This window comes from Falco peregrinus, chromosome 1 (genome assembly GCF_023634155.1).
Source record: "Falco peregrinus isolate bFalPer1 chromosome 1, bFalPer1.pri, whole genome shotgun sequence".
NCBI classification, from domain to species: Eukaryota; Metazoa; Chordata; class Aves; order Falconiformes; family Falconidae; genus Falco; species Falco peregrinus.
The window spans coordinates 91961991-91982094 of record NC_073721.1 but is presented as its reverse complement, the minus strand read 5'-3'; positions in this window follow the sequence as shown (position 1 = coordinate 91982094).

Sequence of the window (20104 nt, the reverse complement as noted above, 5' to 3'; positions counted from 1 at the left end):
AACCCCAAAATATTTGCTTTCTCCTACAGCTACTGTCTCCCCAGTGCCCTGGAAAGTGAGGGAGAAGAATCATTCTCATATAACATGCAGAGAACAATTTTTTAATGTCTTGATTATTTCCCATGTGCATAAAGCATGTCAGTCCTTTTGTTTCTTTTCACAGTCTGTTTGGGGTCACTGGTAAGCAGATCACATTGCTCACCCGGAGGACTGTGAAACCAGGCAGACCTAGAGAACTGCATACATGTTTGCTGGTCCAAGGTTACCGCTCCTGATGTTTACAGTCTCCCCCCGTCCTTTGACAAATTAATTTATAATATGCAGCTTTCAGTCAGTCTAGTTGCAAGCCTAATCAAGACAATGCAGTTGGTAGGAAACTCCACAGCAGTGACCCAACTACTGTTTCAACCTCCTAGATAAAGACTGGCTGGCAACTCTGAGCCCTGGGCTCCCTGGTTTTTGCTGTTATAGGGCTGAAACTGCACCAAGGAGGACTGAAGATAATGCCAAGACCATCAAGAACGAGATGGTCCTCTGCTGCCAGAGCACCAAGCACCTCTGTGCTGTCCTCTAACCAGCATTACAAAGGAAGAGATCCTTGAGTTAAAAAGCAATACAGCAGACTCAATTTATTCTAGAACAAACTGCCCAGAAGAGATCTTAGTCAGAACCTTAATGCAGTTCTCCTTACTTCCATGTAAAGTAAGAGTGGGTAAAGCCTGAATTTCTCTGGATTTCAAAGTTAAGAATTAAATTTGACTCAACACACTTCTAACACCAACGCTGCAGCATGTAGGTTCAAGCCAATTCTAGTCAAGTACTTTGTGCTTGGGAGTGTGGAATTCCTTTCTACCTTCCACGACATATAACATACTAATTGAGTTGCAGTCATCAAATCCAAATTATTACAACTAACATGCAGTCTCTCTCTGCTGGACAACCTTCTATGTGAATTATCTTTGAAGATATTCCAAAGATACATTCATTCCAAATGAAGGTAAATAAGTGAGTGACACTAAGATGTAGGTGGGATGTGTGAAAAGAGACATCAACTGTGGAATATCTTCTGGAAAAAGAAACACATATTAATCTTTGAGGTGTTTATTTATAGTATACACACAGATATATAGAAATATATATCACCTGGAGTTATTCAATCACATGCAAGTTAACCTCCCTTTCAGTAAAAGATTTTCTCAAGGAACAGAATAAGCAATTAAACACTTAAAAAAATTTCCTGCTGCACTATGCAATGTCTCCTCATTTTCTAGTTTTACTACTTGAGAATTCTGAATTAGCATTTATTCATAGCGATTCCTAAAGTGTCACCAAATGAATTCTGCACTGAAAGCCTGTGCAAATGAAGCTCTGGCCGTGTTACCTCCCACCCCCACTTGCAAACTCACTGGGGCAAAGAGCCTTCTCCCGACGAAACTTCTGTCAGTCTGGAGCTGGGACAGAGAGTTTGTGCAATGGAGCAGCTTTGTCACAGTTCTTATTTCTTCTCCTCAACAATGGTACTCTGAGCACTGAAGCTCAGGATGAACCATTTGTACACAGATGTGGCAGTGACTCTACTGGGTTTGGAAAGCAGCTGCCACCGGGGCGGATGGAAGACCAACCATATTCCATTCCTAGTAGAGAAAGAAGATTTTTCAATTGTTCTCCCCTGGGTGAACAGCAATAGGGGTTCGGTTGGAAGGCACAACAGATGAACTTGAGAGCTTTTTAAATTTTTTTCTCCACTGGGGGAAGATATTTGACCTGGTACCAGGATTACTCTTGGAGGTGAGAACAAGGAGAGCAAAACTGGGACTTGTAATTGCCCGACATGTCACTGCACCCTCCTAGGCACCATCTGCTTCTGAACTGGCCCAGCGGAGACCTGTGGCCATCCTGGGCTGCTGGCTCTCTGCGCCACACAGGCTTCGTATGACTACGTTCATCAGATGTGCCAAGCTCGGTCAGTGGTGGAGACCAAAAGCGTGGAAGCTCTAACATGCTGGGCTGTACAGCTATTCCTTAGTCCTACAGGCCACAGTTTGCATGTCTGTAAACAAGGGCTGTAAATCACCAGAAGGTCCGGCCAGGTTTCTTGAGGAAAGCTCAATATAGTAATGCTATGGGCATGACTCGAAACATTTTGCAGTAAACACTCATGAGGCTTTTAATGTACTTTGCTTCTAAAATCTTGGTTTCTTTTCTTTCACAGTCAATAAATGCAGGAGGTATCACAAAAGGTAAATGTCTTGGGCAAATGGACAAAAATTTTCAAGGGGGTCCTAGAGAATCTGAGCTTTCCTTGTCAAGCAAGAAGGTACTTTCTGAAGCCATGGGGATGACTGCAGCTGTGCGTGTTCCTGGGGAGGATGACAAAACGTTGGCTCTTGCATGTAATGGTGCAAGACAGGGGCCGGAAAAACAGCATGTGGAAAACCCGCCACTTTCAGCCCTTAGCAGTATCATTTAATAACACAAAGTTCTCCTCGAGGATTCTTGGGGTTAGGATTTATAACGTGGCAGAAACACCTTTCCTAACCAAAGATGATGCGGAAACCTGCTAAGTTATTTGGAACGTCCTTCCAAACAGTGAAGCTGCACAGAAAAGCTGCGGGCATCCCTGGGATGGGAGGGTACAGGTGTTCCAGGCAGAACTGCTGGTGGTTTAAGACAGGAAGAAGAAGAAACTATATTATTCTGGAACATAGAGAAAGAACGTGAATTTATAAAATATACCTACTCCCCTCCTGGAATTTAGCCAGGGCTAAGGAGAGAGTATTTTTGACAGCCACATGCGATCAGTATTTCAGCCTTATACCTCCTAAGGGGCCCAGGTCACTGGTCTCTCTGAACAGTCAAATGGACTGGGGAGCTCTTCTCTCCCTCATCATGACCTTCCCAGATGAAATGCCTCCACATCGTTTAACCACGTACCGAGTGCATACATCTAACATCCCAACAGCTCCTAGCACACCTGTGCAGCCCGAGGTGACTACATAAAAGAAGCTAATAAAGCAGTGCTTACATTTCATTCATTTTATTCACCGGCTCGAGATTTCAGGAATGGAATGGAGCACAGCTGGCCTTTGGATGTTAAATATGCTTCATAAGCCAACACCATTTCAGCACACAGGCAGAAGCCTTCTTGTCTCGTGGCTCTCCACAGGCAATAGAAAGGAAGTATGTTGGCACTCTCACAGCTGGCAGTGGGGCTGGCACAGGAGAGCTGTAAATACTGTGTAGGCATGATGGTGCAAGCTGCCAGGGTGAGAGCGGGTCACCATGCCTTGAGGGGCTCCTAGCCACCCGCATGAAGGCATGATGAAGAGCGCTTTGCTCTTTTTTAACTGAAGTGAAGGGCAAAGGGTAGGATGGGTAACTGAGGTGTTGAGTCAGTTCTGGCCTGATAGGGACAGAAGCTGCTGGGAGTTGAGATGCATCTCAGGAGGCTTTGGGGTTTGGCTGTGTCACCAGAGCAAGGAGCTGCCTGCAGCCATGACTGTGAAAAGCTCCATACTCAGAGGCACTGTCTGGCCTGGGGTTTCTCCCTGTCCTGACAGAAGTACCCTTGAGTAGCTGCTGTCCCGTACCTGCTCTTGTACCTGGTCTACCTACTTATTCACATGGCAAAGAGAATCTTCCATTTCTACCTCATCTCACTCGGGAATATGCACCAGGGTGGGTATGAGAGTCCCACTGAAAATCACGTCATCCCTGTATGATTTGGGCAGCTACTAGAGAGGAAGGGAGCACACGGGAAAGAGCTATGTTATGTTCTTTGACTCTTTCTTATTGTACTTTGTCAGCTTGTTCTTCTTCCTCAGAGCCAAAGAAATTAAAAAGAGCAGAGATACATCTCCTAGGGAAGTAGAAGGCGGCTCTCTGACCAGGTAATGTTTGTATCTGTGATTCTTGACGTGTAATTTGCTCCTTATGACTATGTGTGCAGTCCCAGTGAATTTCTAGGTTTATTAAATTATCCAGAGCTGTTCCCTTTTGGATGCATGTTGAGCTCCAGGGGAACTTTCTTTAAGCAGCTGTTCCCCAAAGCAGGATGACCACTTGCAGAATGTGCTCGCCCTGGCTGGGTGCCTCTGCTGGCAGGGGTGTATAAACAGGGGCTGCCTGCAGGGGCTTAGCCCCATCAAGTACCAAAATCAGTGTCCAGATACCCAGATCTATGGGCTGAGTGCAGACACCTCTCCAAGATCAGCTGTAAACTTTGGGAACAGCTGGTGCTCAGCACAACTCAGCGGTGGCAGCCAAAAACTTCCTACCATTGGACCTAAAGTTTCTTTCTCAAAACTTTTTTTGTCCCCAGGCAGATTGTCACATCTCCTCCTGAAGCATGTGAATAGCCAGTCTTTGGACTCAGTGCAGTCTTTCTTCAAGCAATCCTATCTGCATAGGGTCCACATGGAAGGACAAGGCAATCCAAAACCAGTTAATATGGCAGGCAGTAGCCACAGTTCACTTAAAGTAGCCCATAATGTCTTTATTTCTTACCAATAACTATTAAATTTAAAAGAGCCCTGAATTTCCCTGATGGCAGATGTGAGGCTGATAGATAAGTGAATACGATTATATATCCAGCCTCTGTGAGCAAACACTGCATCAAAAAACCCCAAAACAACAACAAAAAAGGTGCTGATAATCAAAAGGGCTCAAACTGCAGAATTTGTTCCTTATTTCAAATGCCCCCGAGGCTGTGGATGCTCAGAACTGAGGTTCCAACTTGGCCTCTTGTAAAGCTGAAGAGTCACACAAAATATTGGAAACCGAGTTGTTTAAATTCAAGGCTTTTCTCAGCCAGATGTTTCATTTGCTCCTGTTTTTTTTAAAGGGTAAGGTATGAGCCTTCCCTTAGAGCTTGCATTGTCAAATGGCATCCTAATCTCAGTATGACCAGCTCATTAAGTCACGTTTTCACCCCATTTACACATGGGCATTGCTCAGTGGCTTATTAGAGTTGTCCATACAGCTGTAGAGGAACAAAGTAGAATCTAACTTTGTGATAAGGAACATTTTTCAGGCAATGATGAGAGTGTTCTCATCTGCTTCTTTTCACGGTAACTGACCAGTGTATTCATATCAAAATTTTAATCTTTCTTTATATACTTGCAAAAGACACCCGAAAATCTACATCATCTTTAAAAATTATTTTAAAAGTCCTTGGTGCCTCCAAGTTCTAACAATACAAGTATTTTCCCCAGGGCACTTGATTACAGTAGAAAATTGTCTTTTTAATTTGCAGAACTGAGAAAAGTCAGAAGATGGCAGCAGTTCATTCATGCATTAAACAATCCCTAAATCTCATGAACAGATCAGCTCTTCCTGAAAGTTGTGTTATGCAACCACCTAAGAATAAAGATTTATAATTTACTAAGTGAAATAATGTTGCTTATCCAGGTTCTATAGCCATCAAAGCTATTATTTCTCATATTCTTTTGTGGGATTTTTTTTGTTGTCACTGCAGTGGAGAAATTTTCAGGGGGCAGGGGAAAGTGCAATGTCATGGGAAGAGTATTTAGATGGATCCTTTTAGTTCCAGACATATGTTTTCAGGATCGTTAGACTTTCTTCCTTATTTCTTGTTCTATTTTACAGATATCACATAAAGAATAAAAGAAATAAGATGGTTTTGATATTTCCAAATAACATGATATGTTAAAAGGAATTTCCCCCCTCCCCCCCCCCGCCCTTTTACAGTCAAATGTTTTTCTCTTACTCTATGCTAATCTATACACCTCGTCATTTTCACACCATCAGCAGTGGGATCTCTTCTCTCTGAAGATGTAATAGTGCTAATGTTGCAGTAATGACCTATATCACAAAATTTTCTCTACCTTGAGAAAATATATCATAGTACATTTCAAGTATGGCATAAAGGGTTAGCATAAATAATTAAACTAAATTGCAGCCATCAAAAAACAAGGCAGGCCAGATCCAAGCCGCCTCAGAAGAAATGTAGTGTAACTCCATTGCTGTCGGTGGAATTATTCCCAACTGACACTGGTTTAAGGGATGCAGAATCTGGCATCCTAGCTTTTGTAGCACAACCTCCTTGTCATTGTGTGTTCACTTATTCACTTAATTCATAAACTTCAATCAATCACAATGGGCCACCCAGCCACTAGACTGAAAAAAAGAAAATCTATTGTATATGATATTTCTTTGATCAACTAGGTCTGAAAGTGCATTCCCCCTCCCGCCCCCCAGCAAAAGAATGCATCAGAGACCAGGGCTGACACTGTGGTGCTGGGAGATGATATTTCCCTCCAGCCTCATTTGTATTGCTTTATTGACATGTTAATGACAAAGTACTTCCCCAGGTCCTATGAAGTACAGAACAAGTCAGAGAAATTAGAATAATACCTAGTCCTAATTAGAAGCCAGGTATCTGCCTGACATGCTCTCTTGTTGTATTTAGCAGCTTCAGATACTTGTACATTGATTGATTGCCTGCTTGCTTGATTGATTGATGGAGAGGGTCCACCGAGCTCATAGACACACACATGAAGGGAAGCTTTTGATGTCAATGTGAACAAAGATAATGATATACTTACAAACAGTGCCAAATGCTGAGTCTATGAATTAAGTGTAATGCAAACAGAAAATGTGCCCAGTACTGTTCTAAGAGCAATGAGACTAGAAGGAAGACGTGTTGTGTATGACTGAACCTCATAGCTACAGGCAAAATTGTACTGTCAGGAAGATTTGCAGGTGATGTTTCTGATTGCCTGAAGATCTCTGCACATAAGCAGGCTAACAAAAATTAATCCAAATCCTTCCTTTGCAGCACCACAAACACTGTTTTGGAAATGGGCTTCTGGAGCTGCCCTGCTCTGGGAGACAAGGGTTTATCCAGAAAGGAATTTAGATTGATTTTCTGTATGCAAGATCACAAATGTACTTCCATATGAGTGCTAGGGCATTCATTGATGAGAAGGCTCAGTGTGCAAAGGTCAGAAATGATCAGGAAAACACAGACTGGAGGGTTGCAGATTCCTCGCTGCATCTCCCCCTCATCCGTCCCCCCAAAAAATATTAACAACAAATAGAAAAACACAAAAACTTTAAGGGGCACCTTCATCGTCGGATGCTGCTGAGCCCATCTTTCTCTGCTGCCTTTGATCTGCACTCCCCTCCTCTGTTCTGCACAGTGACAAATGCACTGCACACAGGGCACAGAGTGCAGCACAGCAGGACAGATCCTTTTAGCTAGAGCTGTGCAAAATGTTCATAGCAGAGCCCCAAATCACAAGAAACTTGCCTGGCTTCAGGTTTCATTGCAAACTTGGAACTCAGACCACGTTTGTCAAAAGGTTACTGAGATTTGCTAGCCCTTTGAGAAATTTATCTTTCTTTCCCTTGCATGCTCCTTTTCTCTCTTTTCCTCTCTAATCTGCCTGAATTTCTAAAACTATTTCGACAGTTTTTAGGAGCTAGGAGGGCTCACAGGTTTGGATTAAAAAACCTGCCCAAAGTACTCTCTCATGATGTCAGTTCAAAACTAGGTGAAAGTAGGTGATTCATTCCAAGAAAAAAGAAATGGAAACAACAGCCAAGTCACATCCTCTCAGTTCCTGCAAATCTGTGGGCCACAGACTTGGTTCATCAAGGGCTTGAAAATCTCCTTTGAAGTGCCTCAGTAATCCTACTGATTGCCATAGTTTTAGGGCCAAAGCTGGATTTTTTGAACCCCAAAAGCCAAAACGAAACAGGGGTGCGTTATTCCTTTGCAGACCAAAGTGAAATGGATCCCTGTGAAATAAAATCATAGTTTCACCCAGCTCTTTTTTTCAGTATCATGTTTAGGGACACCACGAATCAACAAAAGTTTGTATCGCCTTGCTTTTACACCATCCTTCACCCAAAGGTGTCCCATCACTTTGCGAAGATTATCGGAGTAATTAATTGACATGTGGTCAAAACAGAAAGTTGGTGCTAAGGTTTGAGCACAGGTCTCCTTAGAGCTTTAAAATCAAGCTCATCTGCCTTCCTAGCAGACGTGCTGTCTAGTTCTGTTTGTGCCAATGACATTTCATGATTCAGTTTGCATATTTAAAGAATAGGTGAGTGATCTTTCTCTGGACATACCTCATGTGCTCTGGTGCACATAATATCTAGTGGCATATGAATTCACACAGCGATACGCACTTTTTCAGAGCTTTTTGCACGGTATCTGAAGTATCTACCCTTTCAGTACCTAAGAAAGAGGCTGAAGCTTATGCACAGACTTAATGAACATCTTCAGTTTAAATATGACTTCTAAGCAATGTGTGAAGTTATCACATAGTGGTAGCGGATGCTTTTGTTTTTGATTGACCAGACCCATGAATTTCAGAGAACCTAATGCTTTTGCTTTCACAGATGTCTTATGAACAAGATCACTATTAAGCTAACACCTCTTGTGCCCTGATACAGATGTCAGGCTTGCTTTACCAGCTTGGAGGGACATTTAAAACAAAAGAAGAGAAAATAGTGCCTTAGGCTAGTGCAGGTTCAGTTGACTCATTATGTTTTAATGCCCAACCCTTGTTTGTTTTCTATTTCTCTTTGGAGATCTTTTGCCATGGAAGGTTAAAGATTACTGAGATAACTAACAATAAATGTGTCTGGCATTGTGACTTTTGACCAATAATTATAACTTGGGTTGACTGGAATGAATCTGTATCCAATTTTGTTTTACATCCTATTGCCACGAAATTGACAAGGGTGTGAATTAAAACCTTAGTCCTGTTGATTAATATCAAAATGGGGATGGCCATTTCTCTGAGCTTTGACAACAAGCTGAGCCCTTGTCTTTTATCAGCAGTGTGGACTGCAGTGCTGCAGTAATTGCTTAACTGCTCCTTTGCCCGTTAGGACTCAAATGACTTGGCTTTGGAGTGGACTTGAGAAATGACTCAGAGTTTCAACAAACACACCCAGTTACAGGCTTTGTACTACACTAAATGCTTTCCAATATAACATATTTTTTAAAGAAAGGCTGTTTATTGCTCTCTGTAGACCTGAGGGCATATATTCAGTCACAACATAGGTGCAGGTTGAACGATAACTGCACAAACTGCTGTCTCACACCCTGCCAGCCTGCTTCAGTTCGATTCTGAAAGGGCGCCTGGTGTGGGGAGGAGAGCTCCTCTCTGTGTAAGCCCCAGCCTGACCGCTGCAGCTGCTAGGGGTTAGCAACAGGGCTGCTTATGCAAGAGGTAGTGCCCTCATGTCCTGTGTACATTAGAGGCTGAAGCTGCAGGTGGCCACCAGCACACTTCCTGGTGCAGAGACCAAGATTAGGTGAGATTTGCATGGGTGGTCAGTCATTAACAGTAGTCATGGCTTTGCTGGTCTGCACTGAAAAGAAGCACCTTAGAGCCATACTGGTTTGTGGAGCTTTAAGTAAGGCAGTCCTAGTGCTGGTCGTGTCTGAGATACCAAGCAGTTTATCGAGAGCAGCTGTTGGAGGTGGGCAGTTACAAAACGGCTGTGTTGGAACCAGTAACTGAGGCAAAAAGCATCAGTAATTCTCATCACCGAAGCATCCTGTCGGCCAAGCCACAGAACCTTCACTATCCGGCCCAGGAGCCCACACTCTGGTCCACGCTGGTCAGAGGCATACTGCAAAAATAAACTTACATTCTCGAATATGTGCTTTCTCTCATTCACAAACCTTCAAACAAAAGAGTTTGACAAAAATAAATGAACTTCATTTCCAGAAGTTCTTAGATTTCCCCTGTTGTCTTTTTTTTTTTTTATACAGATTAGGTGATTCTTCAAATAGAAAAGCTTTAGAAGCACTGTCTTCCACAATCAAACATGTTTATTAAACAGATTATTATCTTTTCTGCTTTAAGTAGTTTCTAGCATTTTGGTGCCACAGAGGAAAAACAGTAGCAGGTTTAGTTATTAATAATATGTTGTCATGACAATTTTTTTTGCAATGTTGGAAAAATGCTCTCAGTAGCATTCTAGGTACAGTCAACTTTCAAGGTAGTTACATTGGCTGATTTCTTTGGGGAAGGGTGATAAGGGGTAGGGCTTCCCCCCTGTCAAAGTTTGAAAGATTTTCTAGAAGACAAAATGTGGTCTTCTTGCTTGGATTTGTAATTGTCCACTCATGTAAGTCGTCCCGTGAGACTTCTAAGATTATTGAGTATGAAGGAGAGCTCAGCATTCATGATACAGTTGAGATTTCTGTTTATTTTCAAGTTCACAAATGCAGGGGAATTTCAGAAAGGTCTTTGAGAGCTTCTTTCTTTGCCAGTCTTGGACTCAAGAATTCAATAACATAAATTCTTAGACAAAAAACCCCTGCAATTCTCCAGAATGAGGTGTGCGTCAGAAGGAAAAAATGGGCTGGAAATTTTTCTGTTTTGGAGAGAGGTATTGTCTAAGCCAAGAGGGATGAGGTGGTTGTGGATTTGGGTTTTCACAAAGTTCGATATTAGCCAAATGTCCCATCAGAGGGACCTGACATTGAAGGAAGTCCTTTAGAGAAGGAGAGTTACGTTTGAAACTTTTGATGCCCACTGTATATGGGCCTAAGGCTGCTAAGGCATACAGGTATCCCATTTTACCCCATGGCAACCATGCCATTTAAAACGGGAAGCAGAGACCACCTTTTAAACTCTTTGCCTGCCCACTGCATGTCATCTCAGCACTGTGCACTGCCCCCAGGTAATCAGATACTCTGGTTTTCCAGTTAGTCTGCTTTATATGAAAAATAAATACCCATTGAACTGGAAGAGGAGAGCACTTGTGCACGTGTGAGGGGGAGAGAGACTTGCTCTGCTGCCAGAGATTAGCACGCTAATGTGAAATAAGGAAGAGAGGACCGAATCTCTGGGCAAATAAATATTTTATTATGTACAACAAGTGGAAGAGCTTTCTGCAAGAGAAGTCTGACTGCTGAAAACAGTGTATGGTGGATTGGGCCTCTTCTTGGGGGAAACCTGGCCTTGAGCTCAGGCAGAATGGTAAGAGGAAAGCAAGCCTTCCCTTCTGTGCTGCATCTCTGTCCAGGGGATATGGGAGGAGACTTTTTTTTTCCCTCCACATAGGCTTTACGAGAAAAGGCTGACCTGCTTTAGGCTTCTACAGCAGCCCCTAGTTTCAAACAGAGATGGATCCTTATCTGCTTTTGTGGGGCAGGAGCTAGATCCATTTTCTCTTCCTAGCAGAAATATCTCTTTTCATCAAAAATAACCCACCACATCACAAATCATTTCTGGCAGCCAACAGCTGGGCGTGGACATGGCAATAAGCAGTGAGTGAACCCTTCCTAAGCAAAACTGACCCCACCAGGCATCTCATGTCCCCACTACCCAGAGCAGGAGAAGCAGGAACTGAAGCAGGATCAAGAGGCATTTTTGTGTTTGCTCAGTCACACTCCCATAACAAAATCTCTCAAATGCTTGTCCCAGCCACCAGCCCACCCAGCTCTGCTAGGGGTCTAACAGCAGCAAGATGCCACAACTGGGCATCCCGGGCATGCCGAGTTGGTTTTGTTGTTGTCTGGGTTGTCATTGCATTTATTTTTAAGCCAGGCTTGCAGGTTTTATCTGATCTAAGTGTACAGTTGATATTAAATGTACATTTTGGTATAAAGTGGTGTGCCACCTCCTTACATCTGAGGACCCAGGGAGGTCCGTTTGATTTCTTCATTTCCCTGTTTGCTTGGGTGAGTACCCCCAGGAAGGACAGCAGTGGGCTGCAGTGTTGCTTGAGCCTGGGGGAGACACAGGATCTCTACACAGAGGAGAGACAGATACGGGGCAAGCACCAACAAAGAGGTACTGATAGCCTGCCCGGGGAGCTTTAGAGCTGCGCTTAACAGAGGCCTTCCACTACGTATGACTAACACATGGCTTTTGCAGAAAAGGCTCTTTAGCCCTTTGGTAATCTCATAGATGAAGGAGGGAAACCTCTTAGCATGGGACTTGGGAAACATGTTTCTTTGGGAGAGACAAAAAACTTTTTCTATATATTCAGGATGGTTGTGGGGAGAAGAGGACAGGCTTTGTTTGAGGGATGGTGTTTATGTTTTACAGCAGGGCCCTGTGTGCTTTCTGGGTACTTGGAAAGGGGAGACAGAGGTCTTGCTTATGTCCTTCGTCCCTGGAGAACAATGCTCTACTGTCTTGGCAGAAGGGAGAACTACTGTTAGATATGTCAGGGTAGGGTTTATGAGTACTGATAAGGTAGCTCAGTTTAACCTGAGCAGCCCAAAGTGTTATATGTTAAGAGTACTTCCATTTTAGCTCTGAGCCATACATCTGCAGGTGGCCATGCACATTTCCTGCCATCCCAGGAAACCGGGATGCTTGTGGCCGTACTGCCCAGATATACAGAGATGGATACAGGCTGCCTTAGAAGCTCCTTTGTCTAGCTCTGAAACATCTGTCTCACAGGAGCCTGGGGACCTCAGCACCCAGCTATAGCCACACAACCCATGGCAGCAACAGAATTCACTGTACCCCAACACTGTGATGACTGGTATCTCTTCGGCAAAAGAAGGTGACGCATTTTTCCCACCAAAACCATCCCAAGTTGTGAAAAAACTGTAGATCATAGTTATCCTGGTCCATGTTAGAAGGAAGAAATGATGGAAACATTTCTGGCGAATATGGGCTGAAATGGCTTCGGAAGGGCTAGGTCTCTCCATCTAGGAAAAACCTGACAAAGTCATGCATCCCATGTCTTTGCCTCTCAAACCTTGGGAAGGCAAGCAGCAACAAGGAGGTTGTTTTCATATGTGGGTAGTGGATGCCTGAGTAATGGATGGCTGAGAGTACGCATGGTGGAGAGTGCTATACATACAATGAGATCAGGTATTATGTGAGGCATACCATGCCTAAGGTGTGCTGACAAGTCTCAATCTGTGTAGCACAAAGAGCTGTGGGACAGATGTTACAGCAAGGGGTACTCCAGCTGGGATGGGGTTGCAGGTTCCAGTAGTATCTGGAAATGTGAAATGCCCATGGTGAATGCAGCCTAGGGAGTCTCCCATCTGATTTTTCTGCTGCAGTCATTTCAGGGTGGCAGAGGTCCTGGCCGCAGTACTGACAGGCATTTTGGTGCGGAGGGTCAGGCTGCAGAGCTGTAGCAGCTGACACACAGAGAAGATGGCTGAGATCAGCCTCCGTTCCCATAACATATGGTTGCACCGCGAAGGATTGCAAACACAGTCTCTACTGCACAGAGCAACTGCAGACATTTAAACCACCGTTGAGCTTTTATTGCAGTGTGCTTTTACTGTTTTGCCAAGCCATATTAGCACTGTGTATATCTGGGGATTAAACCATACCTTGAGTACCTGAACAGTACCTGTCATCTTGTGGCTACGGTGCAGAGAAATGTGCAGGGCATAGGGTTAACTTTATTCAGGCTCTAACATCTACCTGTGCTGTGGGGAAGCATGCATCAGGTGACATGAGGTTTGTAAGGATGAATCACGCTTTCACTAGAAAGGTGATAGACTTGAAAAGAAGTGGACAACCTCCCAGGCACACAACTCCTTCTTCCAGGCAGAAGCAAGAGCCACAAACAATACGCACATCCCTTAAATCACATCCTTTCCTCTAATGAAAGATTTCAGCTCTCCTTGCACAGCTTTCCTTTCTCATATTTTTATCAGGGATATAAAACTACAAAATCCAGTTTGGCACTGCCATGATGTAGTGGGACAGCCTTTGCCAGCACAGCAGGAATCCCAAAGAGGAGGTGTCGCTACGACCCCGAACACGCTGTTCCTGGTGTCCTCATGGGCAGAGCTGTCTCAGAAAGGCTGCCCATTGCTGAAAGAGTTAAGAACATCTTGTCAAGGATATGCAGCTATCTGGAACTTTTGTTTATACAGAGAGGCAATAAAACATTCAGCGCCTTAGACCAATGTAAGAAGGGTCAATACAAGCTCCAGCAGTTGTATATAAATTAACCTTTTAAGTATGGCCTAATCCATAATGATTCATTGACAGGAATTATTCCAGGAGGCTGAGCTGCAACAAATTGTAGCAGTTGTAGCTAACTACAGTACCTCACAGCTGCTGAAAGCTTGGCTGCCTCTTAAGATGAGGTATCTAAGGGAAACGTTTTAAAAGGCTTTGACAATGTATTTCCACAATACTTGTTAGAACTAGGACGTCTCCAACGATCTTATGTTTCTAAAGTGGAATAAAAGTATGAGGAATCTGAATATATACATGAAGGATGTTTTGAAAGATTTTTGCTTTTACTGTAGCGCTGACAGAATATGAAAAGGATGCTTCACTCCTACACACTGGAGTGGTCACCCAAGAGAGCTCATTTCTTCTCCTCACTAGGATTTAGCCAGGGTAGTGCAATGAGCGTTTGAGCTGAGAAGCCTGCAGCGTATTTGCAATTGTCAGAATTAAAAGTGAAGGAAGACAAAACAACCTCTCCACTCCCACCCTCTGTCAAACATGCCTAATGAATAGCTCTACACGCACTGTATCAGAAACCCCAAACGTTGACGGCGACGTGAGGCACTAATTTGTTGGTTATCATATCTGACAAATTGTCATCATGGTTCCACTCCTTCAGAGGGTGTTGTGCGTGTGACCTGGGGAAGGGCTCTCAGGCTTGAGCTAATGGATGTACGACTTGGAACAGAAGATGATGTGCCAAGATGGGAACCACAGAGTGGGCTGCCAAAAAAGAACAGTATAATTATCTGTGCATAATTCACGGCCGGAGAATAAGCTTTCCTCCAAAGTTGTCTGCTGTAGAGCTGTACCAGATTCATGGCTTTTTCAGTGAGTATTCACAAAGTAGTGACAATCTGTGCAGAAATGTTCACTTCTCCAAACTTTTTTTTTTTTTTTCTATTGGACTAAAATAGACATTTCTATAGCACTCTTTGCTCTCAGGACTGGTCTGTTAAGACAAGTGATGACTCACAGATGTATATCCTTACTTTCTTCGATAGTTATCTCTCCCCTCACCCCACCTAACCTCTTCACCGATGGTATTTGAAAAAAAAAACAACTCCACAAGAAAAAGCACTAAAAATACAAACTATTGCAACAGTATAGGCTCATTGAATCTTCAGACTTGCTGCTATACTGTGACAACAGTGGTCCTAGTTCTCAAATTCTCAGGACAAACACTCAGACAACATGAGCCAAAGGAAAATTTCCTTTAATTCTTAGCACTTTTAGGCAACACAACTTGACAGTTCAGGTTCTGTTAAGCAGATGGCAAGGTATGAATGCACCTGTGAGCGTGCACGTATATAACCCACTGCTCTTTCAGCTATTATCAGACTGTATGAGTGTTGTTTGGTTCTTTTACCCTTGTCAGAGATACCACCTCTTCACCCCTGCTATGGAAGATGGATACTTTGTCTCAGCAGTAAGTAAAAACACATTTTCCAAACTGTTCATTTTCTTGAAGGAGATTCAGCTTCCAAAAGAGAAAGCTCTGGAAATTCCTTAGCTAGAAAGTCCTTCTAGAGGACATCAGGGTGAAGAACTGAATGTCCTATAAAGTCTATGCTGAATGGGAGGGAGATGGCTCTTACAGAAAGGCAAAGGAGATGGAAAATGTTCCCATAGTTGCTGGCAAGGAAGATGCAGATTTTGCTTGGGCACATTTCTCTTTGAAAGCTGATCCTGTTTTGTAAGGGTAGACAAGGAAGAGTTGCCAAATTCATAGGACAACGAAGTTTGGAAAGCACTGGCAAAATATGTGGAATTGGATTAAATTTGACAAAATGTCATATTGCTTTAAGGCTCCTCAGGGTGTCCTGAACCATTTTTGCTCCGTGCAGTACAGCTTTCCTGTAAAGCTTTGGCACTGCTGCTTGCAGCCCGAGCTGCTCAAAAACGTTGCTGTGGCTGTACTGAAGCTGTAGGGATCCCTTCTCACAGGAATTTTTCCAAGGAATTGGTGTTGATCTGCCTCTGGTCTATTTGTAGGAATCCCCCCCAAGGAAAATCCCGCACGAGCATAGGGTCTGTGCCATCCATGGGTGCTTGGGCAGAGCTCACAGGGTCCCGTCGGAGGCTGGGGCGGGCAGTGCTACGCGGACTTTAGAGTTTGGATCTGGGAGCGAGACAAAGTACAAATGTGCTTTCTAGGCCCCGACTAGCTGCTTCTGGGGTTGGTTGTGGGGGATGACACTTGTACATTTGTGGTATAAGCCTACGCTGTGTCACCGGCCTTGTCTTTTGTTACTCAGATGATTTATAACCACAAAATGTAAAAATCAGGACTGGAAAAAGATGTCCTGGTTCTGGCAGAGTGCTTCAGTCAGTGGGATAGTTTGTAATTTTAAGCACATGCTTAGTTGCTTTGCTGGATCGGGGTGCAACTTTCTTGCTAGATACTGCAATACTGCAAGACTTTCACTTTCTGGGGATGCTCTTGGAAGGAGGAAACAAAAACATTTCCTCTATAAATGTTTGTGGGAAATTAATTCAAATGTGTGAGTATGCAATGAAAATTAATTTCCACTTCTTTATCATGTTCACCAAACAACTCAACATAGTAATGAGGACCTAAGTTTACATGAACAGTGAGCAATGATCTCTGCAGCTTTTTATCCTGAGTGAGAAAACCTTGGGGTACAGACATATCCTGCAGTTTGCACTCATGTAAGTGCCTTTGTCAGACTGACCAACTGCCCAGAGGGCATCAGACTGGAACCACCTGGGGGGTGTCTCCTGAAAACACCCCAGGGACAGGCTGGTGCCATACCTGAGGCTGCTCTGCTGATAACCAGATGACTTCGCTTTCCAGAGATTTCAACCTGAGAGCTTTCATCAGCATTGCATTCACTGAGAGGAAATTACAAAAAAAAAAAAATCATAAAAGAAAAGTACTGGAAAATCAGGTGCATACATGTACCCAGCCCCAGCATTGATCTAACGTAAATGGTAGCACTTATGAGGCAGATAATCCAGCTTCTCATTGATCTTGGCAGTACTAGTAGGGGGCAATATTTACATTTGGCTGAATTGCTCTTGGACAAATTTTCTCCACAGTATTAAATACAAAGAAGGCTTCCATTAACACCAGGAGAGCAGGGCTTTTCATTCATCTATTTTCCTCATCTATTTTTCAAAAACTACATGGCCTGTTCTGTGTTCTGTTGCTAGTCTTATACTGGGATAGCTGCACTGAGTAAAGAAAAGTAGCAACCACATCAAAGTCTGCAGCACAGAAGAGCTGGACCCTGAATATTTGCAGCAAACACCAGAGTTTTCACCTTTTTTAAGTAAAACAGAGCAAGGATTTATTATCCTTCTCCCAGCAAAACAGAGCAAATCAGTATTCTTCCCTGGGTTATTTCTCTAAGCATCCTTCTTTCCTAAAAAGTCACTTCATGCTATCTCCATTCTGGAGATATTCTGCTTCTTTTGATGAAGAAAGAAGGGAATTACAAGGAATTGAAGGACTGAAGAGTTTATTGGCACCAGGAAACCAGTGTCTGTGGCATATCAGCATCAACAAAGAAATTGTCTTAACAGAGAGCCACACCTAGAAGTATTACAGTCCTCTCACGGGATCACACAGCATGTGGTACATGAACCCAGGTAGTGTATCCACAGCAAGCAAGGAAAAGCAAGTTTATAGAGCAGCAGCTAGAAAGGGAGCAAACAAGTAATGTGAAGGGAGACAAAACCCACCCATATAGTAGCAGGGAAACCAGAAACAAGTCTGTATGCAGAGCTGACCATGAGAGATAAAGATGAGAAAACGCAGGTAAAGATTTTTACTGTCTCACTGGGAATTAAAGGACAAGAAGCATGTGAGATGCTGTTGCCAGGAATAATGCCTGAAACACTGGAATAGCTGATAAAGGTGTTTGATTAGACTCATGACCCTGCAGACAGAATGAGACTCTGGAGAAATATTGTATCTTTTACCCCACCTCAAGAAGAAGGAGCTGAGATAGACACCCGCCTTGCCGAGCTGCAAAATCTATAGCTCTGGAGATGTTACACACTCCCTAAATAGAGCCAAGATCATCTGTAGGACACATGAGTCCCTCTTACAGAAAAGCATAAAAAGAGGAGACCTAGCCCTGGAGAAACACCTCCAGATAGCAAGGGAACAGCTAGCTATCCCAGGAAAAGGTCAAACCAATACAGCAAAGGAAGGCAGCAAAGCGGGAGGGAACAGCCTACCAATAATGCAGGCAGCAGAGGCCAGTGTGGGAGCTCTGTAGTGAAACAACAAGAAAGGCTGAAAAAAAAGTATTTGGCAAGGGCAAAGATGCAAGAGAGGTAGAGAAGCAGAACATTTGCCTCCATCCTGCAACTCCTAAGGAATGATAAAGCGGATTGCCTTTCAGATACCCACAGCATGGCTTCAGCAGAAGGACTTTGGGGTCCACACACCCAGCACAGCGTGGCCACCAGCCTTTGGATCCCACATCTGTCCTTACATCAACAGCCAGGTCAGAGCCACCTGGGACATAAAGCTGCGATGTTGTTGAAAGAAGCAATAAGCAGCAATTCTAACCTGGAGAAATGTGACCACATCACAGTGATGTACAATAAAACCACCTTGAGGTCAATGGGCAATGAAGGCTGTTGATAATAAATCCACGGAATGAGATATTATTGCTCAGAGTTTACAACAGTTGACATTCAAGATCACCACCCAGGGCAGAGCACCGGGGCAGTGCACAGCCTTCCTCCGGTCACAGTACAAACCCCCAGTACCCTCCGCATTTACAAGGAGACAGTCTCTGTGGGACATGTCCAGGATCTGAACAGGACTAAAGGGCATAGCTCTGTTCCCTGTGCCATGTCAGAAGAGGTAACATCTCCCAGAGAATCTGGCCCAGCCACTGTCTGCACTGCAGAGACCTCCTTATTGTACATCCCTGTGCATCATGTATAAAGGCTAAAGGGGGGATAAAATACTCTCTCCTGACCTGGCAGCTTTGGGCACTCATTTTTGGACACATCTGAATGCCTGCGCAAGGTACCGGACAGAGATGGATCAGGTCCAGAACTTATATGTTCCGGTTTCAAAAAGTGCATTATAATACTTTACAATAGATCTTACACCGCTAATTTAAATAATCATCAAAAATTATTTCTTCAGCTTGTATTTTTAAGAGATGGCTAAATTTGTGGTTTGCCTACTGTGCCAAGTGCCTGGCATGTGGCCACATGCTTTCACACATCTCCTTGCAGACTATAGGGTCAAATTCTAAAACCAGTGGTGCCATCCTACAGCTGAAGCAATTCCATCTACACGAGCTCAAGTGCAATCACAGTGGGACCAACTGCCTCTTTGTTTGGCATCAGGATGTATAAATATCTGACACTTCCTATGCAGGTATCTATATGTTTTGAAGTAACTGACATGTTAGAATTATCAATAAAAGAAAGATAACTTACACAATAATCATCACTTCCTGACAGCTGAAATTTCAGAGGAATCATCTCTGCCCTTCTTTTAATGAAAATGAGTAATGAAACCTTACCTATGTGAAGTTTGTCTCTCACTATCACAATAGCTCAGTTGACCTGTTAAGAATTGTCGAGAAATAACAGCAGAAGAATAGGCAGAGATTTTAAGCTGGACATTCTCTCCCATAGATATAAGACAGTACAGATGACCTAGCCTTAAAACACGGCCTCATTGAACATCTGCTTTTTTATTCCAACACATAGTAGGTAAAGCATAAAACAGATATTTAAATGTGTATTTCTTTTGTAAACACAATTTTTGAAGCACAACTTGAGATAAGACATCTGTGCAACAACTGTAGAAAAAATACAGTGTTTAATTCTCTTTGAAAGGTTTTGCTTCACCATATTTTTCAATGGGGAATTGCAGATTTTTTTTGTGCTGGCAAAGTACAAGCAAAATCCAAGAAGACAATCCCTTGCAGAAAGTGCTTACACAGCACAAACCATTTTCTTGCGTACTGAGGACAGTCACTTCATTCTCCTCCAAGTAATATTTAAGCTGGGATCTAAGGGAGGGGGAGAAAGGAGAAGCTGGTTAAGCTGGATGCTGATGCTGATAGTGGTTGTAAGTAAGTGCACCTGCCTCTCATGAGTCTCAGCCTCCTGTTCTGGCCAGCAAGTTTTTGAAAGGTGTATGTGTCCCTTAAAAT